Source organism: Epinephelus moara, chromosome 9, assembly GCF_006386435.1.
Source record: "Epinephelus moara isolate mb chromosome 9, YSFRI_EMoa_1.0, whole genome shotgun sequence".
In the NCBI taxonomy this organism is placed as follows: Eukaryota; Metazoa; Chordata; class Actinopteri; order Perciformes; family Serranidae; genus Epinephelus; species Epinephelus moara.
The window spans coordinates 31,760,807-31,786,861 of record NC_065514.1 but is presented as its reverse complement, the minus strand read 5'-3'; the positions used below and the strand labels follow the sequence as shown (position 1 = coordinate 31,786,861).

The 26,055-nt window shown below is 41.3% G+C and overlaps 1 protein-coding gene across 2 annotated transcripts in view; it reads right to left on the bottom strand.

Moving 5' to 3' along the window:
- lhfpl2a (LHFPL tetraspan subfamily member 2a) overlaps nucleotides 1-26,055 on the bottom strand; it is a 59,599-nt gene that overhangs the window by 18,707 nt on the left and 14,837 nt on the right. Inside the window, exon 2 of one of the 2 annotated variants that reach the window (XM_050052381.1) lies at nucleotides 15,369-15,442. The gene's annotated coding sequence lies outside the window, so the exon portion shown is untranslated. Of the gene's footprint in view, nucleotides 1-1,591; nucleotides 1,709-15,368; nucleotides 15,443-26,055 lie in introns of those variants that run through there. The other variant, XM_050052382.1, reaches the window with a different exon arrangement.

Below are 26,055 nucleotides of genomic sequence, written 5' to 3'. Positions count from 1 at the left end.
GGAAACCTCATGGTGGCACTGCAGAAAAAGTAAGAAAAACTCATTAGGCTTTAACCTCTGGGAACCATGAATCTGCATGAATCATATATGCACCAAATTTCCTGATAATCCATAGAAAATAACTGTCAAGACATGTCACTAAAAGTAAAAAATTTCAAACTCGTGGTGGCACTTAAGGAAAAGTCAGGATCACTAAAGTCTGTAGGATTCAATGTTTGGTCTACATGAATGTCTACACCAGATTTCATGACAATCCAATCAATATTTATCTCATGGTAGTGCTGGAGGAAAAGTCAGGGAATGACTGCCGTTATCTGACTTCAACCTCTGGGAACCATAAATATCTGCACCAAGTTTCATGGCAATCCATCAAACAATTGTCAAGTCACTAAATGCCAAAAATGTCAACCTTACAGTGGACAAACAAGATAAGTCAGGAGATCACCAGTGTCTGTAGGCTTCAACCTTTGGGGAGCATGAATGATTTCAAGGTAATCCATCACATAATTGTCAAGACATGTCACTAAAAGTCAAAAATGACAAGGATGACTGTCATGGCAAAACATGAAATCCCCAGGGATCACCAAAGTCTGTAGGCTTTTACCCCTGGGGAACATGAACCTCTGGACTCAAGTGGTGAACCAACCCACCAATAAACAAATACTGCCATCTCTACAGCCATGCTGCTACTACAACTCCTGTTCATAGTTGTCCACTCAGCCTTTCTCTTATCACAGCAACAAAACAGCAGGAAACACCTTTCCACACTGCCACTGACCGGAAACAATCTACATATCTATGGACATGCCATGACTAGAGTGACGCATCACCATGGAGAGTGTTTGTTTAGAGCTGGATGAGGGGTTTAGGGAGAGTTTATGTAGGTCTAAATGCTGAGAGCACTGGAAATAAGCTTCTACAACATGTACGATGGAGCATCTACAAGCTTCTATTTTGGATTCCCTTACATGTCCAGCCCACAACTCTCTCGCCTTAGGTGACCCAAGAAAGCAAAGCAATTTTAAAACAAAGGGAGTGCTTATAATCTGTGAGGATCTGTTTGAATGAGAAGCCCCTGTAGCTACTGAAAGGGAATGCGGGACATGATTGGTCACAGAGGACCTCAAATACTAGTCCTGTCACACATTCTTGTCTCATAACAGCTCTGTTTAAAGATAAACCACATGGTAGAATGTCAAATATAGCAAAAGCACTAGTAGTGTGTCTTACTTTGGGCATTGATCTGATTTTGTGTCATTTCAAAGCTCTTGCGTAGGCGTTAAAGGACAGAATAAGTCTGTTATTTAAGGAAAATTTCAGGGTCTAATAGTTATAATAGAAGTCAATAACAAAAGGAGTGCATAGTCAGGTTTTCCACAGCAAAGGAGCCAGTCTTTCCAAACACTTCTGCACATCTGCTCAGCATCCCGGAGCTTGTGATTCAGATCTAAAACATAATATTTACACCCTATTACATCAGCCAGGAACCCAGGACAGTAGTATGAATGACTGACTCAAGTGTTCACCCTTCAGTAGGTTAAATGGGGAAATGAATGCAGGATAATTAAGAAAATTAAAACAATAGTCGAACCTGTCTCCATTGGTCTGTGGATAGTCCAGCTCTCCTGGAGATGTGGCTCCTCTGCCTTGACTCTCCTCCTCTGCTCACACACTTTTAATGCCTCTCTCTCCCTCTCAAGACTCTAACTCCCGGACCCTCCCCACGTCCCTCCTCCCTGGACCGCCACGTCTCCTCTGATTGGCTTGGCCTGATACTGGAGCCACACTTCTTGAGAGAGTCCACATGGTGGCCATATTTCAGTGCTGAATCTGGGTTAAAATAACAAGAGCTGGAGCTGCAGAGGGTCTCTTCTCTTTCTCTCTCTCTCTGTCTCAGTTTCTCTCACCTCCTCGCTCTGTTTTTGTTGCTCTCTGCACACTTTCGATCAGCCAAGACCAACATCTTATTAGCTGCCTAAATGAGAATTTCATTTTCACTTTCTTCACAATAAACAAGTAAACCTTATGTACATACCATTAAGTATAGATCTGTAAATAACTATACTTATGTTAAAATACTGTTGGTATATTCAAACTAAATTGGCCCACGTTTCAGTTTATAAGTGTACATTAAGTGCACTTCCTCCTAACACAACTACTGTTATGTGTAATTTTGGACCTTCCGCATCCATGTGCCCATGTAGCAAACATACTACAGACTTCTGCTGACTTTTGGTTTAGCTCTCCGCTAATTTGAATGGGGATAAAATGACTTTATCATGCAGCCCTTTAAGACTTTAAAAATGTTATCAGATTGAATGTATCAAATCCTGACAGTAAAAGAAGTGATTTCTCAGGGGTTATGATACTAAAAGAAATTATCCACTGATTTACAGACGACTAAGTCTTTTTGGGCCCAGTGGCAACATGTGACGGACCCGGAAGTTGTAATTCCACGGTTTGGCCACTATATCTAATCGGCTTCAAAGCCGCGCACTGTTCCCAGGGGCTTGGAGAAAGTGTGTCACACGGAATTCCACAATGAAATACAGTTAAATAAATCAATGTATGGGAAACACTGTGTTACTGTATAAAGTGCTTGCATATGCTCATGGTCATCAGGTGGGAGGGACTAAAAACAGAGAAGGGGGAGCTGCAGGAGGAGGGTGTATTTCCAAATTCTGCCATTTTTTTGTTTGTCTTTTCCACATTTCTGCCTACGCAACGCAATCTCATCCCAGCTTCTCAAGATAAAATATAGTCAGTGGACTTTCCATCAACATCTTTTGCTGCCCACCCTTACAGGGTCTTCACAGCTCTTTATATCACATAGTTGCTGTTGGCATTAGAAACTCATGCTGCCCAGCAATGTATCATACTGCCACAAAATGTGCTTTTTTGTGTTGGTGTCTGATGCCGATATTACTGACAAAGCGTCAGAATTTGACGAGGTGGGAATGCAAACAGGCTGGCCTACCCAGATCTGAGTACTTTTTCAACCACTGGTTTAAAATGAACTCAAAGTGAATTGTGCAAGTGATATTTTGAACATAAAGTACACTTAACTTGGAAGTACACTAGTAGTAGTATTACTTAAATTGTGCTTAAAAGGGGCACTTACATGCCAGTTGAAGAGCATGTATCCGATGGCGGTTTTATTCCGACCCACGGCCTTTTGCAGCGTGTTTTCACCTCCCCCCCTTTCTGTCTAACTGTACCATCAAATAAAAGCAAAAAAGCCCCAAAAATCTTTTAAAAAGTGTTTAAAGAAAACACAAAAGCTTAGCTAGTGTACATGTAATGCAACAAGCGCACTACTAGTTTACTTGTACTGTGTAGTCTGAACTGACAGTATACTGACAGTGGGCCTGTTAGTTCACTACAGGTAACTATTATCATTAAGTCTGTATGTAAAGTTTACTTTAAGTCAGAGACATAAAACTTGCACACTGATAACCAATGAAACACAACATACATGCTGTTACATCCCACTTCAATCAATAATAAATACCTAACAGATCAGATAACTGCCTGGATGCCCAGTCGACTGACTGGTAGAGCCGATGGTTCACTGTCTAACTAATGGATTACCTTTCTGGCTGATGGGAGCAAAGTGTCCAAGGATTGCTTACAGCAGCAGTGGGATGGATTCAGCCAACACTGCAGTCAGCTGCAGCGTTTGTCTGACTTTTGTATTCACTCACACAGGGGAGACAAATGAGTTCCATATGAGGACGGAAAAAGGGGCCGACTCAAACAGGAAGAGGAGCTGATAGGCCGGAGCACTTGAAGGCAGCGTAGAAAGCCTGAGGAAGAGGCCTTTCTTATCAGTTTGAATGGGAGTTAGTTCAAAAATAGGTACTTTTCAACCCAGATGCATATATCCTAAGCCCAGTTAAACCTCTCCCCTTTGACCCATTGCCAATAAATCCTGGTGACTCATACTCACCCTGTGTTGTGAATTGGATGGGAAGATGTTAATGGGCCTTTTTAAAGCCTCACTAAAACATCTAGAATATCACAAAAATGCCTTTTCTCAGGAAAACAACAACTGGCCCTTTGCTAATCGCCACCCCCCTTAGATACTGTTGATATACAAGCACATATAAAGTTTACAAGTCCAAATCCAAGGCTCGACTCACCTGCCCTGCCTAATTCCTGTTGCTAAAATACGATTTGACACTCACAGTTTCAAGGCCAGGTGCAGCAAACAGTAAATTGCTTCTAAAATATCTCAACTGTTTTTTCTGTTTATATTCTTGGCTGTATCAGAAGAAAATCTGACTGTGAGTGTGCCTCGTTCTCACCTATCATGTTGCTGATACAGATCAGAACAGATACAGATCAGACAGAGACTGACCACATATCGTATTACAGGCTAATGGAAAGCCAGCAGTGCTGCATAAAGATGCTCTGGGAGATTTCCCTCCGACACAGCACAGGCCCTCACATCAAAGAGCAGAGGATCAGAGGAGACAGCTGAGAAAGATCCTCAGCACATCCGCACACATGTACACACGCCAGGCTAAATCATCATTCATACGACGGGGCACTCGTGGAGTCTGGCTGGTAATTCATCTTTCCTGTCAGACTCTGATCAATAGTGTCTTAGAGATCTAAAGAAAGTGGATGAGTGTGAAGCAAAGCAGGGTGAAAACTGATAACAGTCAGATAACACGTTGGGGAAAAGGAATGCACTTGACAATTAAGATGGAGTGGAGTAAACATGAAGATCATGTTGTTTTCTGACTTTGGTTTCCATGGTTTCCTTAATATATCAATATTTTGATGGCGTCCTACATAAAGACGTCATACAGTCATAGAGTCATAAAGTAGAAGTCATATAGAAGTCATAAAGTCTTTTGTTTACTTCACATAAAGCTGCGACCAGCAACCATTTTTCTTTTTGACACTTGTCAAACAGAACATGTAGTACATTGCTAGGCATTATGACAGTCATCATATCCAGATAATAGACATACCAAGCATTTTTGGTCACTCCTCTGTTGGGGTACCTAGCACACTGATCTGGTACTAAAATTGTAGCTGTGAACACTGCAGTCCGTTGATTGGTCAATAGCGGATGGTCACTCAGATCAGGGCTGAGTTGTAGCTGGTTTTGAGGCTTGTGTAACCACTGTTCATACTGTGGAGAGTTTTAAATACATTTGTAAACTATAACTATAAAATGAAAGGATGTTTTGCTGCTTTTTGCTGCAGCTGTAGTCTAAGAAAAAAATAACTTAATTCACTGGGGCAACTGCCCGCGACTTTTAAGGTGGAATGCTTATTTGTAGTGTTACTCAATGCATGAGTTGAGGACGTGAATCCATCAGTACACCTTAAATTTCAACTGACTATTTCAGTTTTTTTATTGGCTCTTTTGGATGACATATACCTTTTAGTAATGAGTGGATCTTCAAGCATTTAAAAATATATTAACTAGTCCATACCCATTGAGTACAGCATACCATACCATGACTTAAGTTATACCAAAAATTAGAAAAAAACCCCAAAACATTCAGCCACAGGGGGAGCCACAGCGATCGGTTGCATTTTTAGCCATTTTCAAGCATTTTTCTGTTGNCCTTTATGTGATCAGCCACGCCCTCCACAATATTCATTGCCTTATAGAAGCTCAGTTTTAGAAAGTTTTCCAACTTTTGCCAAGAGGGACTTTAGATATTGGTCCCTAGATTATGTTCAGGCATCTCTGCAAAGTTTCATGTCTCTACGACATACGGGGCATGAGATATGCCCATTCAAATTTTGTAAATTCAATCAGTTGCTATAGCACCCCCCTTTGGCCAATTGGTGTAATACTGCTTCATTCCCATCCTCCCATGACCCTCTACCACTGTGCCAAATTTCACATGGATTGACCAAGTCAGTGAGGAGAAAAACGTGGAACAGACACACAGACACACCCACAGACACAGCCACAGACACACCCACAGACAGTTTTCGTCATTATATAGTAAGATTTCCTGTGGGCTCCAGCAATACCAAACCCCCGAGCTTGCCTGAGAAGGACTAAATGCACAAACATGCCATCTTTAAATATCCGATTGAGAGAGACTCTCACTGCAGTTTGTTCATTTTGTGGACGTTCTGTGGACAATTACGAGATGCAGACTTCCCTCTGTGTCACCGGTGATAAGGGAATACGGTGAGTGCTGGACGGAGCAACACATTTAAGGTTACGGTTTGCAGTGGAAACATTAAATGGACCTAAGGTCTAGGTACCATAGGCCCGTTTCCACTGAAGAAGTTCCTGGTACTATTTGGGGAGCAGGAACTTTACAGGAACATCCTCTCGCTCGGCCCTCTCAACCGCCGTGTCTCCACTGAGAGGGCGAAGTAGGAGGAAGGTTCTGTAAAGTTACCGGGCTCTGGATGTGACGTAATTGTTGCGCGACCATTTTGACCGGGGCGACGCGGGAAAGAAACAAACAAAGAAGAACAAAAACAAAGAAGAAGAAGCAAAAGTAAGAAGAAGAAATCAGACATAAGAAAGACGATTATCAACATGGAAGGAGCTGAGGTGGTAGCTGGGTTTCTGGCGTGTCTCTTCGTTTAAAAATGCGACTCATCTGCATCTGAGTTTTAAAAATGCCGGCTATTTTGTCGCTTTCTGTTGACGTCACATCCCGCCTTGAGTATATCCAATCAGCACCAAGTAACCCCCAAGCCCCACCCAGGAGTTATTCAGGGCCATTCTGAGTACCTACTCCGAGGCAGGGACTTGTTTAGCCCCTGTAAAAGCTCTCGAACTCCGTCCTTGAACTCCGTCCTTCGGGGGTGGTTCCTGCGGTGGAGACACGCACCAACGGCCCCGGCCCCGTAAAATTACCCCGAAGTTCCTGCAGTGGAAATGGGCCTCGTGTCTGAAGGGTTACTTTTGGTTCCAAAGTTACTATACCAAAAGTGTTTGGTGGAGACGGGTCTTTACATATAATTTACCTTGATATTTACCTTGCTTATCAAAGCAGACAGCTAGAAAGGAGGTAAATTAAATTTTAAGCAATGAGGATGGGCGGGGCGAACCAGCAAACACGTTCCTTATTCCAAGAAATATGTTATCCAATTTGTCCATATTGTCATGTATAAATCATTTCTTAATCTTAGTAGGGAAATCATTTTCATTATTGATTACTCTGATTAAATCTGATTAATCGACTGATTTAGTCTATAAAATATCAAGAAGTAGTGAAAAAAAACACTCATTCCAGTTTTCCAGAGTCTATAATAACTTCTTCAAATATCATGTTTTCTGCAATCAACACTCCAAATCCCAAAAATATCCACTTTCCAATTATATAAAATGGATAAAAGCAGCAAATCCTCACATTTGAGAAGCTGGAACCAACATAGTTTTGCTTGAAAAAATAAAAAAATAACTGAAATGATAAATCAACTATAAAAAGAGTATCATAGTCTTGCCAAGACTGTTCTCACAGATTTGAATTAGGCAGGGCCCTGCTGGAAAAAAGTGACATCATGTATTTCCACCGAGCAATCAGATTTTAACAATATAGTCATCAGAAACAGATGACACTTGTTGGGTTGCTGTTTGGTTGTCAAGGAGACCGTAATCAAATCTTATGAAACCACACTGACACTGTCCTAAAGAAACAGATTTGATCATTATTAATTTATAACAGATAACAGATAACAGATTCAACTTTGGTTGTGCTTATTTATTCATAAATAATTAAAGCTGCACAAATCAATATTCCCCTTGTTGTGACAAACCCACAGACAATCTGACTCTGCAGTTCCCTTTGAGCATCTTTTTCGATCACTATTTTGGTTTCAGAGCCCACAGTTGAACTGTTCTGGCTCTCACTACCGGCTCAGCACCAAATAGACAAAGATAGTAACAAGCTGGTAAACATAAAGGAGCATTTAGCAGCTTAAGAGACAAATGTTTCCATCAGCAGATAGTGGAGACCAAACAGAGTACATTTGCAATAACAACTATATAAAATGCTAATATGTCAGTGGTGTTTACAGCTTGTTCCTCTGCACATAGGTGGCCAAAAAAATCGATGAATGCTGCTCTAATGTTAAAGAGCAATGCTCAGATCCAAACCAAGTTTCCAGGTGCTTTAAAATATTTTCCATTTTGTCCCTGTATTGCTTCAACATGTATTATTTATACTACATGTTGCATACAGTATTGACAGTATCTGTAAAGACTTTTAGAGTTTATAAATTGTTCTAAATAATGTATAATAAAGTTATGAACATGACAACAGCAAAAACAGTAAAGTTTCTGTGTCTATAAACCTGCGACCTGGAAATTCAGAGTCAGCAAGGAAGTGATTTCATACTACAGGAACCAAATGCTTGAGTTTGGCTCGGTGTCATGATTCCCGGACGTGCCTCAGATATCTGAATGAGGTTTCTATCTCCACGTGTTTTCAATCTGAGCTGCACAAGTGTTGCATCACTCCACTACCCGTCCAGCCACCCTGAAGAGGCTACGCAGGGTTCACTCTGTGGAAAGAGATGGAAACTACGGACGGACAGATGGAACATTTGGCTCTGATGAGATTTTCCAGTTGAGGAGAATAATAAATGACAGCTCACTTGCTTACTAGGCAGACTATAGAGTGCAAAACAAATGTCTCGACAAAGAGAGCATCTGACAGCATACCTCATGGTGGCATATGGATGCAAACAGTATACCCTTCACATTTAAACTTTCAAATATGCAGGCTGAAAGCAGATACAGAGTGACAAATGGAGAGTCCTTACTGCCTTGCCCTCGCTTCTCTGTGCAATCAGAGAAGGCTGAGCTCAGTTTGAATGCCACAAAGGGAGCAGCTACGACCATCTGGCCACTTCAAGGCAACGGCTGCGTAAAGCCCATCAACAGGCACATGGAGGCAGATGTTTAACATCTAACTTACAGCCTGGGCAGGGCTGGGTGTTCTGAACCAATATATGACTTTTTCCATACCTCACTTTGAGGAAAAATGTACAATGTACAAAAAAGCCATACAAGAACTTTACCTGAACTGAGGATTTCAGCTGTTAACGGGTAATTGGTTAACTGCAGAGGATATTTTTGGTGGGTTCTGCATATTGGTTTATTGGTTCATTTTGCTACTCTTGTGTTTACTGCACTGTGCAGCACCCTGATCTGATGGGAGCTAATGTTAGCTCGTGGCTATTACCACTATTAATGCCGTCCCAACCCAACAGGATTACCGTGGAGACATAATGCCCTCCCTCTAGTCTCCCCACAGGTTGCCCTGATGAGTAAGCAGCTCAGATAGCATTGTTGACTATGTTATCACTTTTAGCTCAGTTAGCACCATTAGCATTGTCAGCACAGCCAGTGGTACTAACATAGCTAGCAATGCTAAAAAGGTTTTGAAGCTCAAAATGAAGCCACTTACTCACCAGGGATACCTGTGGGGGCGGACTGGAGGGTGGCGACCATGTTTCCGCAGCAACAGCGGGTTGGTGTTACCTGTGATGATCACGAATGAGTGGCGCTACTGGCTTTGCTCCAGTCTATGGTTAGCTCCCACCCGACCTAGACGTTAATTTGCGAATCCTAGGATAACAAAAGAAAGGCCCGCCTTACTCTGCCTTACCCTGCCATTCTCACCCTTACTTGTACTTGCCAATCATAGGGAGCTTAGGGCGGGTGATTCCTTCACTATTCAAGGATTCGTAAATTTGCAACCTGGGTGGTGCACAGTGTAGTGCAGGCAACGGTGGGCAATGGGCACTGTGTTTCCACATGTTAACAGGGCTAGTCAGCTGTTTGCCAGCAAAACCAACAGAAAATAAAAGTTAAGGCAAGGCATTTAAATCACAGACATTACAATTTCATCACCTCTAAATGGATAACCTTTTGAAATACAGCGCTAAAGCTCCCTGAGTCAACAGCACACTGGAATAAAAAGAAAGGCCTTTTGTATTTCAGGTCACGTTGCATATTTTTCTAGATACTTCTTAGTTACAAGTTAAAGAGTGTCTGGCCATCAAAAGCAAAAATAACAAAACTGACATCCTTATCCTGAACAGAACAGTCTAAAATCAGTCATTTTTTTAATTAAATCAGGAACTTTGTGAAAAAAAAAAAGTCAAAAAGAGTACAATTTAGAACAAAAATTTTGAGCCAGCTTATAGTAATCGACGGTCTTAAATAGTCCGTACTACAGACACATTTAGATCAGTGCCAAAAAAACATCCAGCCCTTGTACCTCCTTTTATGATCCAAGATAAACGTTGAAGGTGTTAATAGTAACTTGCTGAAAGGAACACATCTCATTGTTAAGCTGCATGAATATCATATCTTCACTGACAACCTCAACATGTTTTCTTTACATCTGACACCGATCCATTTATTTAATACGACAGCTGAGGTCAGGAGACAGATACATTTCCCCAGCGAGGTCACGCCACATCATTTTTATCCATTACGCTCTTGTCATCGGTGGTTGTAGTTGAACATATCTTAGTGTGGGAGAGATATCTCTGCGGCATATTTTGCTAATTTATGAACTTTCTGCGGGGAGTACTGCTGGAGCATAAACACACGGATGTGTTGAAGGTGAGGAAATCCCAACACTGGAGCTCCAAGGGAAGCAAGACAGGAGCGTGGGAAAGAGAGAAGGAGGGGAAAAAGGAATAATGGCGCAGAGACCTGAGTGGTGAACAGATCCCACAGCCTGTGGTCTGCAGGGAGTACACCTGCGAGAGGTGTGGAGCTAACAGAGGCACCGAGGACTTATAACACCTCCAACTGACAGGAAAAGTTAGAGAAACAAGCAGTATGAGGGGAAAAAGAAAACAATTTCACCCATCCCAAGAGTCTTTTTAGTCCAAATACATACATAGAACTAGTAAAAACACAGCATAGCAGTGTGCACATGAACACATGTGGAACTGGATACACTAAACATGCACACCTCCATTTGATCTCAGTGCGAGTGGTCAACAGTTTCCCCCTGGAAACATCTGTTTATACAATCTGACTGACTGTGTGTCAGTCTGCTTTGAGTGGTGAGGTGGAGCAGGAGTCACTCCAGAAGGAGGGACAGGGTAATTCTTCAGCTGTGCCTCCGAGGAGCACGGTGAAGGTCAACAATCCCTCATCTTCCCATATTGACCATAACAGCCCTCGCACGGTGAGCCCACGCCAAGAGGGTTAAGAGGGTGATGGAAAACAAAGACCATCTGACATATCACAGTGGTGTCAAAGTGGGTGGCCAAACGGACCGCCACAGACGGGGAGGATTCCACTGGATAGCCATCTTGTGAAAAGATTGTTTTGTGCCACAACAGAGTTTTTTTTGTCCCTGGTCTGACTCAGTCTGTATGGCATCTCTGAGCAGTTAAATATCAGCTCGTGCTCGTTTGAGCTGAGGATTAAAGAGGCCGAGGAACAGGAACAAAACAAAGATAACATCCATCACAATGAGCTCTAAAAGAGAGCAATAACAACAGTGAAACAATCACTACTGTTTGTTGTGTGCAAACCAAAACAGAAAGACCCTACAAGCAGTCCTCCCCAGGGGTTTTACTCAGAAAATGTGATATATCATATATTTTGCCATGCTAACTGCAGACTGAAATATCTCTCCAACTATTGGATGGATTGCAATTAAATTTGGCACAGATATTTATGTCCCCTCAGGATGAACTGCAGTAAGTCTGATGATCCTCCACATTTTTTTTATCTCGTGCCATCATCACGACTGCCGTCACCAATTCAACACGCTGAATCAGCCAAAAAAAAAAAAAAAGCTAATGGGGGCCAATGAGGGGCAACGGTGCGGGACACACTGCAATGACTGGGGTGACAGATACCCACCAACGGCCAAACACTGACTGATGGCCAATCGTCAGCTTGGTGTGTCAGGGCCTTTAAAAAAGTTGAGGTGATATGATAAAGATGAAATGTATGAAACATACAAATGTGTTTTTGGTTTGCAGAAACACATAATGCCAGCGTTTTCATCTGTTGACTGGGCTGTTACTTGTTTTGACAGCCCACTAATTACAAACATCATATTGCTGTTTATCATATTTCAAACATCCTTCCATGCAGCACATCATTTAAAGTATGTAGTACTGAATACAAGGTTCTAGATATTTAAAATTCGCTGGCGGTCATCTTGTTTGCTTTGTTTTGTTGAGGGAATATAAATTCTTATTTTCTTTTATACAAATAATCAAAGTAAGTGCCAAAAAATTGAAACATTCATCATGGTGAATTATCACTTTAAGAAATATGGGGCTTCACACCTCCTTCCTCTGACTGCTGATGGACTGGGAAGCCCCGAGGAGCCCCGCCACTCCCGTGTCTCCCGCTGTCAGAGAGCTGCTGAGCTCAGGGACCTCAGGCCTAACACTGTCTCCATTATACTTAACCATTTCCAGCCCCATCTCAGCCCTGCAAACAGCCCCAGGGACCATAAACACAGGGGGTCGCAGGAGAAACGTCCTTCCACTTCAAATCCCCATGCTTTTGTGTTCAGGACCAGACTCTGGAAATCAGTCGCTCTGCTGAGCTGGGTGGATAATATTCTGACCTCTTCTCTGGAGGGCTAAAAGCATTGTTCTCACTGTGTTTTTGTGCTTGGGATGAGTGCAGTTTAATCCTAACTTCCCTTCGGCTCTGACACAAACTCCCCTGCAAACTGAGACCTTGCTGGCTGCTTTATCCAAATGCCCCTGGGAGAGCAGAGCTATTGCTGTTGTGGGTACTCCAAGCTTAACCCGATACCCTGCTCAAAATCAAAAGTAAGCACTGCCGAGGAACACTGGCACCGGACTCTCTCCAGTTTCGGATAATAAAAGTATCAAGTGATATCATCCCTGCTCGCAGGCTCTTGGCAAATCAGCGTTAGCGGCATGTGTAGGAGGCGAAGAGACGAGGGATGGAGACAAATGAGTGAAGAAGTGGAGTGAAAAGGAGACGGCGAGGACAAAAGGAAGAGGTGGGAAGCTGAGAAATGAAGAAGCGTGTTGCTGTTGTCAGACTGGTTTCGGGGGAGTAAAGTGAGATGAGAAAGTTCTTTCACTTGCAGACAAAGAGATGAGTGTTGAGTCACGCTTTTCTTATATCAAAAAAACAAACTCACAAAAACCTGTCAGATTATATCAAAACACTGGACACCACCGCAGTATCCTGCAGACACAATGGGAAAAATCTGTCTGATTACAAGCTGACATGGCAGGATATATAAAAACTGTCATGTCTCATATTTCCAAAATGAATGATCCATGGTTAACAGCTGAGAATAAAGGAAGAAATACATATGCAAGGCTTTTATCAAACTTCCTGATAAGAAATAAGAGTGTGTTTGAACCTAACTCAAAGATTAAACCTTAGTGGCTGCCTAGTCCCATCAATGTGTCCAAGAGAGAGCCCGAAGACAAAGGAGGTCCAGTCGAAAACAAGTGTGAGATAACAGGAAGTGGACCGCTGACATGAAGTCTCCCTATTTTAGGAGCCAAGTGACAAACGATTATTCTGTTTATTTATCTTAGTGGGGGCTTTCCACTTTGAAATGACCTTCACAGGTGGTCCCTGCTCATTATCTCTCACTCCGTTGTTTTCCTCCATATTGGAAAAACACATCCCCCTCACCGCCCACCCAACACCCCCGACTTCCTACTTCATCCAGATAAATATACCAAACAGATTTCCAGAGGCAGTGTGGCAGACAATGAACTTGGGGCTGTTGAAGATGCTGTTTCCCCTTCAGTTAACTTAAGGTTACAGTGGCAGCAGTATAGGTGATTAAAGAAGGGGTCAATTATGTAGGATTTGGAGGGATATACTGGTAGAAATGGAATATAATATACATAACTATGTTTTCATTAATTTATAATCACCTGAAACTAAGAGTTGCTGTGTTTTTGTTACCTTAGATTAAGCCATTTATATCTACATAGAGTGGGTCCTCTTCCACAGAGCCCCCAATGTTGTTTCTACAGTAGCAAAGAACGGACAAACCACACACTGGCTCTACATAGGGTCTTTCGGGTTTTCATGTCGGCCACCGTAGTTCTCCTGCACGCTTGGCACAGTCGAGAAGTTTCAGTTGCTTGCAATCTGCAACCTCACTTCAGCTAAGTAAAAAACTAAGTGTTCCTAATAAACTGGCAACTCAGTGTATAATGCAGTAGACTACAGGTTTGCGTCCACATAGCCTTTTTCTACAACAGAAAAGCAGTGGCAGGCTATTTTTTCAATGACGTGCTCTGCGTGGGTATGTTTCTATGACAGCAATGTCTTGACACTGATGTTAGCTAGGTAGCTAATGCAAGGCGACATTAACAGAGGGCTGACTACACAATCAACATCAAGCTTACAAAGCCAACGGTGATAAAACACAACAATCAGCAACATCCAGTGTCCGCCAGCTGATCTGCTCCAAAAAAATTAGCTTTTCTGTCTTTGCTGTGACAGTAAACAGTAGCCTAGCTAAGGAAACGATAGCAGCTGCAGAGGTCTCTCACAATAGTGGACCAATTTCAAAAATTGCTCTTCCCAACAATCACTAGACACAAAAAGTTTCCCTTTAGGATATCAGAAGGCAAAACGGTTGTTAAACACCATTTTAAAGAAAAAACCTTGTTTTATTGTCCACAAATGTCATTCTTGCTGTTTATATATCGAAGCATATTTTACATTTGTTCAGTTTTGTGGACCTTGTTTTTAACAGTGTGACAATTTCTAAGTACATTGAGAACAATAAAAAAAACAGTCAATTCTGTGTATGTTCACACACTTGGCTAATAAAGCTGACTCCGACACCACAGCAATTCTCTGTAACGTTAAATATTTACGACTAAATAATGGAAAAGTTTAGAAACATACATCCTTAGGTATTATTCATTAAAAAAACAGCTTTTCCTAATGACAGTGTGGATGTGGATTGATCAGATTTGACCTGCCAACCAAAGCAAAACTGACTCCACAATTGTACATTAAAAAAAAACTCCACCTTTTTTCAACTGAGCCTCACCCACTTAAAACAAGACAAGAGCATTATATCAATCTTATATATCAAGAAAACTGTCACAAAATAACCAAAGCTTTCCCAGTAAAAAGCTGACTTTAAAAGGAGTGACATTAGATAACACCTGGCCGGAACAATAGGGGCCATGGGAACAGCTTGTATTGCCATTAGTAACAGACAGGTGCCAGGAACCCCAATAATATCATAACAAGAAAAGCAGGAAACTGTGTTTCTGTTTGTTTTGTTCATCTACACAACTCCAAAGAGTCTCACATCTCCTGGGGAAAAGGTCTATACGTCAAAAGTGAGTGGATTAGAGAGTGGAGATGCAACAAAAAGGCAAATACATCTCAAACAAGAAACACAAACCTCTTGTGTGGACACAGACAATTTCTTCGGTCAAATCCAAATGATGTAAGAGTCCTCACTCAACTCCTCAGGGCCTGTAGGGAGGCAAGAACAATGCAATGATGAGTCCAAATCACAAAACCATACCATCTCCAGAGAACAGTTCAGTCATAGTTGGCTCCACAACTTAAAATGAGAATCTTTTTCTCTCTTCTTACTCGTTGGTATTTTCCATCTAAACCTGAGGCAGACAAGCAAATGCACCTGGAGAAAACTTGAACTGTTTCACATGTTCATAAAAAGAGACCTGATGTCTGCGTCCCTCATTTGACATGACGTGCGTCCCTGTGGGAAAGTTGCATAATGTTTAACACAACAAATCACATTGTGTGTCTATTATATAATTCAGCCAACTCACTAAGAGGGATAAGTCATAAGCCCCGTGTGAAAGGTGTTTTAAAACACCACATCTCATGTTCCCAATTCCTAATTTTAACTCATAAATCAATACAGACATTCTTACATTAAAATATGAGTCAACTCATTCCCATTTGATTTTGACTGAACTGTCTGCTTCTACTTAATTCCAACTTGTAAAAACTCAAAAGACTGTCTGTGTTTTTACTTTGGCATTGACATAAAGAAGAGCAACCAGAATTACTGCCTCACGATTGTATGCCTCCGCAGACCAGTCAAGTTGTAGTTTACATTCATGTCTGTCCAGCCTTATGTGACAGTAAACGATGCTCCAAATAGGAATGCAGTTGCAAACAAACTTCACACACATCTTCAACCCAGCAGCACAGAAGATCTATACAATCAACACAGTTCCAAGGTGGCGCCCAAAATAAGGGGTTTAAGCGTCATTACTTTATTCTATGTGAATTTTTGTCATAATTAGCATATGAATTCTTGACTTATGGCCAACAACATGTGAGGTCACAGTGACCTTTCACCACCAAATTCAAATCAGTTCACTCTTGAGTCTAAGTGGACACGTGCCAAATTTGAGGAAATTCCCTCAAGGCTTTCTTGAAGTTTCACATTCAGCTGGTGAACTTAGTGGAGGTGTTAGCAGCTAAAGAGCCAGATATTTTTCTCAGGAGTTGGTGGAGACCGAAACAGAGCTAAAAGAGAGTGAATATTAGAGTGAGATTCATCTGGTGACTCCGATATTTCTGTGTATCTGCTAGCAACTGTCTGCTAACTAGTTCACCACTTTATGAGGTGTTAATATGTCATTATTTTGGTTATGGCTTGCCCCCCAGGTGTCTAAAAAAAAATCTTTCATTGAGGCTTTGATCTTTGAATCGTGATTCCCACTGACTGAGTGGAGGCGATCTCTTGGAATAAGGAGTACTACTACAAATACTACTACTAAATCATCACAGTATTAATATATCCATAACTTAAGAAACCAATCCATCTTTTAGAACTAGCCGAAGAAAACTTAGTAGGACCACTGACACTCACCAAACATCTTCTTGGTGTCAGCAGCAGACTCAGGTTACTCTGCCCTTCACACGCTAATGGCACACATACATCAGGCTGTAGATAATTAACTAATGGCCAACTCTTTTCCCCCCTTTATCTCTGCACCACTGAGGCTTTTTTAATGGGTCCCATCCAGAGACAGCAGCACTCAGCTCGGGTTAACAGTCAGGTCAATAGTCTGACATCAATAGTCACAACATTAACAGGATTGCAGAGCCTTCCACTAACAGTGCATAAAAACATTACTGTAGGATGAATGGAGCAGATTAGATGATGATAACTGGTGGCTGTTAGTTAGAAACATAGATAGGTATTTCTCCAAAGGAAGTTAAAAACTGAGGTTTGTGGAGAAAGAACATGTGATAATGAAGGACAATGTTTCTGTGACAATGCACTAATTTATCAGTGGCCTTAGGGTGCACTTAGTGCTACTTTTTTAACAACAGTGTTATTTTCTCTCTCTCCCTCCCTCCCTCTTATACACACAGACACTATGATATATATATATATATATATATACACATACAATGCACCATGCCACACTGCAAAGCTGTTTAGGAATGGCCCGAGGAATATGACAAAGAGCTCAAGACACTGACCTGGCCTCAGATCCAATTTAGATTCTCCTCCGCATCCCTGAGCATTTGTCAGATGTACCAGAGGTACCCCTGACCCATGATGGGGCCTTTGCATTAAAATACCCTGTTCCATTTGGATCCCAAATTAGTAAAATACCTTGATTTATAAGTTTAGCAGCCAACAAATCTCTTATCCAATCTTTCCTTCACGACAGATGAGATGGTCTCTTTTGTCTTTTCTGACACTACAGGCATCTGCAAGGAAAATGAATGGTGGCATATACAAACATATGCGAACTCAAGACTGAATGAACAAAACTGGCCGCCTTAAACATAGGATGTAAACAAAACAAATGCAAAATGCTTGCAGGAGGGTACTCAGGACAGAAGTGCTACTAACAATTAGCCTGGTCAGACCATCCTGATGACGTGAGCTTAACATTTTGTATCGCTTTCTGTATCAGTCTGGACTCGGTGCCATCCCAAACACTTTCAGTGGGAAGGATTACGTGCCTTGACAGACAAACTCCTTCGGCCAATTTTGTCACGCCAAGCGTAACAAAACACTGGGGAACATCTTCTTCATCACCAACGGAGCCAGTTGCTAGATCCAGTCGGCAGAACAGCGGGACATCTTTTCCTCTGAGAAACTCTGAGTGCAGAGAGAGTGCATACTCTTTGTGAGTTTTTGTTTAATTGTTGTTGACTTTATTTCTGCAACACCTTCACTTACTGCTTTGTTTACTCTACTCGCGTTAGAATTTGCGTTTGTTGCTTCTGGGGACACCATTACTATTCTGCAAGTTGCAGCCTGCAGTTTACGTCATCAACTACAACGCAGTCACTGATTGGCTGCTTACTTTTTCAACTACGGTGCAGATCCCTGATTGGCTCTAATAGAATTTCAATTTCTGTAAGGTGTTTTGGGTGGCAGCTAGTCCTGACTGATACCTAGAGCAAAACAAACCATTTTTGATAACTTGAAAACGATGGGTGCGTCATCTCATCTTACTGCCGGTGTTACACCATATTCTGTGAACCGTAGCAGTGCAACAGCAATTTTGCCTCCAAGTAACAATAAGTGCATTGTGCATGCAGAAAAATCAATTGTTAGTATTTGCTGATTGATAAAGTAGAACTTATTTTACTTCCACATTGAAGAGCAAACACTGTTTTTCCTCGCAGCAAAAGGAAAATGAGCAGTGATAGCTCCTTTTTAGCCTAATACTTTTTAGCACAGTAGAATCTCTGTGGTTTAGGTGAGGGAAATAAAAATAATACAGATTTTTTTTAACCGAGAGATGTCTTCATTCCCGACTAGCAAACTCTTTAAAAGAATCCATAAGTTATTCAAAAGGATTCAGATTTGATAAAATGCTACCAAACCCCATTTCTAAATACGCACAGCAACAAGGCTCTCCTCCCACCTGCCTGCTTGCCCAAAACACCCACCATTCGAACTCTGAAGTCATTCTGGACCTGACCTGCCCTGCAGTAGCAGGTGTGGACAAAAAAGACCTCAAAGTCTGTCAAAAAAACACCAACTTTTATTTTTATGTTAAGTGATACTCTGATAAGGAAATTTAACATAATCAAGTAAGGCATAATCAACACTGGCACCGGGTTTATAGAGAGTGGAAAAACAAGCAGTGATTTTGCCACAAAAACTCTGGACTAAGCTTAAAATAATACACTGTTATTCCCACAGAAGCTTTGGTTGGATCACTACACTAATAAACAGCATACCAACCATATTGCAGGCCTCTATATCACTGAATTAAATGTTCATACTTCTGTATCTTTCAGTCATTCCGCTTGGAAAATGAAGAAACCTATAAAGACCTGACAGTGACGGCACACTTGCAGTGATTTGGTTTGTATGTAAAGTGATTTTGTGTTAGATACGTTTAATCACAAGCAGTTTACACACGCGACGCTCCGTTTTTTTCCCATGCTGTGATCTGATCTGTACTGCAAATCTGTACTGAAAACAGGAACCTCAATTTCACAGGTAAGTTCCGCAAAATTTGTAGTGAGGGAGATAAAGTCAGGAACAACATAGCTGTTGAATGAATTTTGAATGAAGAATAACACAGTAATCGTACAATATGTTCTCCTGAGTTCAGTTTTGTCCTTAGGGGAACTTCGGCAGTGTAAATACTTTGTTGGGCATTTTCCAATTACAGAAGTGGATACACAAATTGGGGGGATTTTCCCTTAAGTGTTACAATCCAGCAGCTTCTGGCCATTTAAAATGATGCCAAAATGCCCCAACACGCATTAAAGTTGGGAATACCTCTTAGTTAAGGCAGTGGTTGTTTGGAGCTGAGCTGTCGAACCCTTCCACAGCTGGGGGCAGGCTATTATGTGGCGACTAAGGGGGATGAAGCCAAGTCCACCACAAAAGGGTCTTTCTTACAGTATTTAAGGGCTCTGGGAATAAGGGAGCTGGATAGGAGGGAAGTATGTGGGTTGTAACGTTAAAAGGAACATCTGATAAATACACTTATTCACCTTTTTGCTGAGACTTAGGTGAGAAGATTTATACCACTCTCGTATCTGTCTGATAGATCTGAAGCACCTAGCTTAGCGTAAAGACTTAAAGCAGGGTGAAACAACAAGCCTGACTCTAGAGTTGGTTTGATTTCCAGTTTTGCCAGCACAGTCCGGTGTACAAGCTTAAAATAAATTGATTTTGTGCAACCCGAACTGAACCTGAACTGGCATTTGTCATTTTAACATTCTCTGGAAAATTTAAAAATAGCTTCCATAAGCTAACTGTGCCAATGGCTTCACAGAACTAAATCCATCTTGTATTGCATTAGCAATAAGCAATATGACAATGTGATTAATTTAGTATTTTGTTTGTTTGGAAACAGACTAACAGATCCCTAGTGTCTAACAGGCCATGTGCAAGTTACTGCCAAGCTGAGGACATAAACATAAAGGAGATCAAATTTCAGTATAGGTGGGAGGGGAAAAGCTACGCATGGTGCACAATGTGTTTGTTTACTAGAAAGTTAATGTGTTTCTTTGGTGGTGACAAGACAAGACGCATGCAAGGCCTCTCTCAAGCCCCTTTTATACAGCCTTTTCAAGGCAGGAATGTGGCACACTTATTCAACCTCGCAGATCTCCTAAAAGACATAGAAACACAAAATGGGGGGAACGCGTTCCGCTATTAAGCCAGCAGCAGAGGCAGTAACAGAGCCAAGTCTGATCATGTTCCACGTGGGAGCTGCTGCTGAGTCAAATATGACACCAAGTGGTAAAATTCGATGTATCGGTCCAGCCTAATATTTGGCTTTAAGGTCTAGTGTGTAGTATTCTGTATTCAGTAGCATCTAGTGGTGAGGTTGCAGATTGCAAGCAACTGAAACTTCTCCCATGTGCCAAGCGTGGAAACGTACGGTGGCCAACGCAACAACGCAAATGGCCGTATCTCGAGCTGGTGTTTGGTTTGTCCATTTTGGGCTATTGTTGTTTTTGAAACAAAATGGTGGACTACGTGGAAGAGGATAAGCTCCATATGAAGATATAAATGGCTCATTCTGAGGTAACAAAACACACCAATTTTATTTTCAGGTGACCACAAGCTAATGAAAACATAGTTATGATTATTAGGGTTTTCCCCCTAACAGTCGACCAGAAACGATATGGAGCTGCGCCTTCTCAAAATTAATTAAAACCTATATGACTGGACCATGTGGGAATTTAATTTGAAAGGACAGACACAGGAAGTGGCGACGCTCAGCAGTCAGACAGGAGTCTGATAATTTCCAGGGCTGGTACCTGCAGTTATTACACAGGCTAGATAATAACATGTCAATAACAATAACAATATCCCAAGTGTGGGATCATTTTGAGAAGGTGAAGGATGAACCCAAGGTGATGTAAACTCTGCAGGCAAACATTTGCCTATCCTTTGTCAACTACAAACATGATGTATCATCTGAAACATGTAAGTAGCTACAAGCTACTTAAACATACTACTTTGCCAACAGCGTCATTAACAGGCGGCTCGCTCAGTGTGTGACGTGTACTTGTAGATAAAATATAGGCCTATATTAATTAAGGTTCATTAGCACGGTTTTGTATTTCCCTGTAATGTAGCACAGTGTTAGCAGTGTTACTGATACTATTCTTTCTCAGACCTTCAACTCAAACCATTGTGTTGCACCGCCCAAAATATATAATTTCATAATCAAATTAACATCACAACCATGCGGGCGAGTAGTCGACTAATGGCCCTTAATGACAACTATAGGTCGACTAGGAAAATTATTAGTCAAGGGCAGCCCTAATGAATACTATGTACCACAAATGTCCCTAAATCCTACACATCTGACTTTTAACATCAAACCAATCTGACCTTACCAGACCGTCTAAGGCGCGATTATTATCCTGTTTGATCTGTACAGTTGAGGTTTTACGAGGTCATTATGTGCTGCATTATTTCTTGGTCGGAAGCAGTGACGTACTGGAGTTTCTGCTGGTTCCTCGTTGTTTTTACACTTTCCTTTTTATGCAGATTAAACAAGATATAACTTGTTAGTGAGCTTTAGATGCGCTTATAGCTGCTATTTTTTCTTACCTTTTGCCTTGAGCTGTACTGATGAGTAGATGAATCAAAAAGTCAATCAAAAGAAAATTAATCAGCTATTTTGGGGATGGATCTATCATTCAAGTCATTGTTTAGCTGAAAATGTCAGACATTTGATGGTTCCAGGTTCTCAAATGACAAATTTGCTGCTTTCCTTGGTCTAACATGATAGTAAATTGAATGGATTTTGGTTTTGGACTGTTGGTTGGAAAAAAGTTTTTTTCTGATGTTTTATAGACCAAACAATTACATGAGAAAATGATTGCATGACAGATTGATCGATTGCAGCTTACTTCTGCAAGAGCCAGGCAAGCTGTTTCTCCCCATTTCCAGCCTTTATGCTAAGCTATGCAACTGTTAGCTGTAGCTTCATATTTAACAGATACATATGAGTATTGGTCTTCTAATGTAACTCTCACCAGGAAACTCATTTAAAGTACTTTGCCAAGACGTCAAACTATTCCTTTAAGTGTTTTGGTCGCTTGTGCTGCACATGCAGACTGGCAACTTCTGGCTGCCATTTAATCTAAATTAAAGGTTTACTCTGTCAAGGCTGTGACAGATCAAGCACTAATACTGCATCCTCCATCGCCGTCTGCATCTGTTTAACATTCATTCCTCCAATCCTCTTCACTCTCCTGGCAGTAATGAGAGACATGTGAGGCTGAGCAGAGAGCATTTTCATTAAAATAACCAGCTCAGGAGCCCCCCTCCCTCAGGCCAACATACATAACACAGGTGTTAGAAGGCAGCCAGTGCCCAGCCATATTCACTCTCTAACACTAATCACTGTAAATGCACTGCTTCTGCAAAGTGTTCAAACAAGCGATTTGGAGCAATCGCTGAAGGAGCCGACAGCAAATATTTAAAGATTACTGAAGCCTGCAAATACAGACAAATATCAGGAACAAAGACAGATGTTTGTCCACATCATCTGGCTGATCTCAAATACATGTTTATCTAAAGTGTGTGTGAACAGTAAAAACTCGATATTTATGAATTCCAAACCACGTGGGAACATCTGTTTCTGGAGTTTAAAACACAATACATATTGTACATGTAAAATGGGTTATATAAGCCGCCTATCTTAAGACTGGAACTGAATGGGCATTACAGCTGCTGTCTTTTCATACAATACAAAACAGTCTTGACCAACAATGACTTCATCATTGTGCCTAGCAGCCAGTGTGTGTGTGTGTGTGTGTGTGTGTGTGTGTGTGTGTGTGTCTGTGCCACTGGAACATTTTTATAGGACTAGCAGACTGTTGCTGCCTCAGCACCACAGAAACCGCTCAGTGGCAGCAACAGTGGATTCAGTATCACACATGAGACAATATTTTTCAGTACTGTCTTAATTAAAAACAAATGGCAGTCGATGATGCTTTACTTTGTAATGTAAAATGTGTGGAATGTACAAAAAAATGGTGAGACTTAAAAAAAAGTTTAAATAAAAGCAATTATTGTTCTTGAGAATAATACGCATTGTCTGTTCCTGCTCAGCTGGGCAGCTGTATTACATTTACCACACATTATTTTAGGAGCCAGGGCTGAGACAGAGGGGCTTTGAAAGCTTTGCCAGGAGCTCTTCAAAGAGAAGAGGAAAAAGCCGTCGGGTTTCTGGAGCCTGTGCAGCTTCCGCTTTGGGTTTGGGTGCGAGCTGGGCCTGTTGACGGCGACTAGAAGACAGAAACAATGTATGTTTCATGGCCACTATGAGTCTCATAGACAGTTTATGTCTAATAGAGTTGTGAAGAGGGAGTAGTCGCTGGTAAGTGTTACTCCCACTCTGCATTCTTGTCAAAATGTTTTCTTTAAAAAATATTCTCAAAGTTACTCAACACAGAAAAACGGGACTCTCACAGATGATGCAAACGGTTTTAAAGGGACAGTTCAAAAACGCACATAACCCTATCTAGAGCCAGTGTTTGGTTTTGTCTGTTCTGGGCAACCGTAGAACATGGCGGCGTCCGTGGATGAGGACCTGCTCCGTATGTAGATTTAAACAGCTCTTTCTAAGGTAACAAAAACACAACAAGTCTTGTTTTCTAGGTGATTATAAACATATAATCAATATAGTTTTGAATATTATATGCAATTTCTGCCAATAGATGTCCCTAAATCCTACACACTGGACCTTTAACATGATTATCTTTACATAAAAATCGACATAATGTCCCTTTTACAATGACATCACACCACTAACATCCAGCTCTGTCTCCTCAGTCAGCCCCTTAATTCCATTTGACACAAGCACACACCCCTTTCCACCTCCACACAAAAACACTTAAAACTGCAGCACAAGCCGTGACAAAAAGGACTCAGCCTATAAAGTAAAAACACAAGGTGTGTTTTACTCCCTCAGGCACATGCTGATTATACACTCAGCACTAATGCAATGATTATCCACACTCTATCCAATTTCCTCTTGTGAGTGTGTGTGTACATGCATGCATATACATACATGTGTGTGCTGCCTGTAAACCACAGACCGCACACAGCACACAGAGATGACATCACCTTCCAATGATTAGTCTGTTAGCGCAATGTAAAACACAACAGATGGCTGCAGAGAGGCTGGTTTATCATTTTTGTTGGAGATAAAGAGCTTTAAGGTAAGAAAAGCACCAGATATGGAATCAAAGAGGAAGAACAGATTTAAAATATAATGACTTTTATCTTGTGTTCTTTGTTCAGATGTAGTGAAGTCATCTTTGAGGTATTTCTGTCTGATAACAGACAGGTGTATTAAGTGCTCTTTAATGTGGATAGGAGGATAATTTCTCTGAACTGGATAAGAGCCAAGTCTCTCCCAGACATGATGACAGACATAATAGGCAAAGAGGTTTCACGTGAGATCATAAACACAGACACACTCATCCCCCTCCTTTCAGGACTGTATATGCGCTGCAGCCTTGCTAATGTTCACCAAATTGTGTTATGTGTCTAAAAGACGAAGAGGCATCATCTTTCCTGTCCAGCCTCTGAACCTGTGAACCCACAGTGATAAAGATTCCCACTCAGTGTCACAGGCTATTGGCCCCAAGGAATCTAATGGCTCTGCAGTAACAAGGACATAACGTCTCCTTTATTGTGCCTAACCAACCTGAGAAGAGGATAAGTGTTTACATGATCTGGGAAGTGCATGACCGCCATTAAACTGCCTGAATTGAGCTATATCGACACTTTAAATGCTGTTTAAGTTTCTACACACTGCATTTTCAGATGTTCTTTTTAAAGGTCAGTCCATCCCGAAATACAAAGCTTTACATCCATGAGGTGTCTGCATCAACCCCAATACAGTTGAGGTTAACAGAAAATCGTTTGTGGTGCTGAAAAGTTACATTTAAATAATTCAGCAACAACATCTCTTTTTATAAACAGTGTCAACCGTTTTTATAGGGACTATTTCTGCAGTGGAAAGTAGTTCCAGTGGAAACCAGACAGGGAGGTCTGTGGCTAGATTCCACTGGAGGTAAGTGACACAAAAAGTGTTTTTGTGTCATTTGGATAATCCTTTAAAATCTGCTGTCCTCCAAATAACACATCAATTCGGTTCTTTCTGCTCTGAGCTTAATGATGGTTTGGCCAACAATTAAATGGTTAATGCATCAATCTGAACAGCCAGACATGAACAATTAACAGTTTGTCAGTGTCATCGACAAAAGTAATGTAAATGCTGTAACACACATTCATTCGTCATGGTTGGCATGTTACCTCATGATACCTAACATAAAAAATAATGCACATAGAAGTTCCAAGTTATACAGATTTTAAATATTAGGAAACGAAAAGCACTGGCATCAGATCAGTGACATGAGGTATTAAAATTGATATCACAACAGAAAACACTGGGTCACTGCATCCCTACTTGTATTGTGTACGCCAAACAAAAAAACAAAATAAGACAATCATGCACATGAAGTCGCAGGCAGCTGTCTTAAGCCTGGAATACACTGTGCGATTTTGGTCTCAGATGAAAGATGACCAACGTGAAAGAAACATGGCGATATCTTTGGTTGTGGCTCTAAAACAG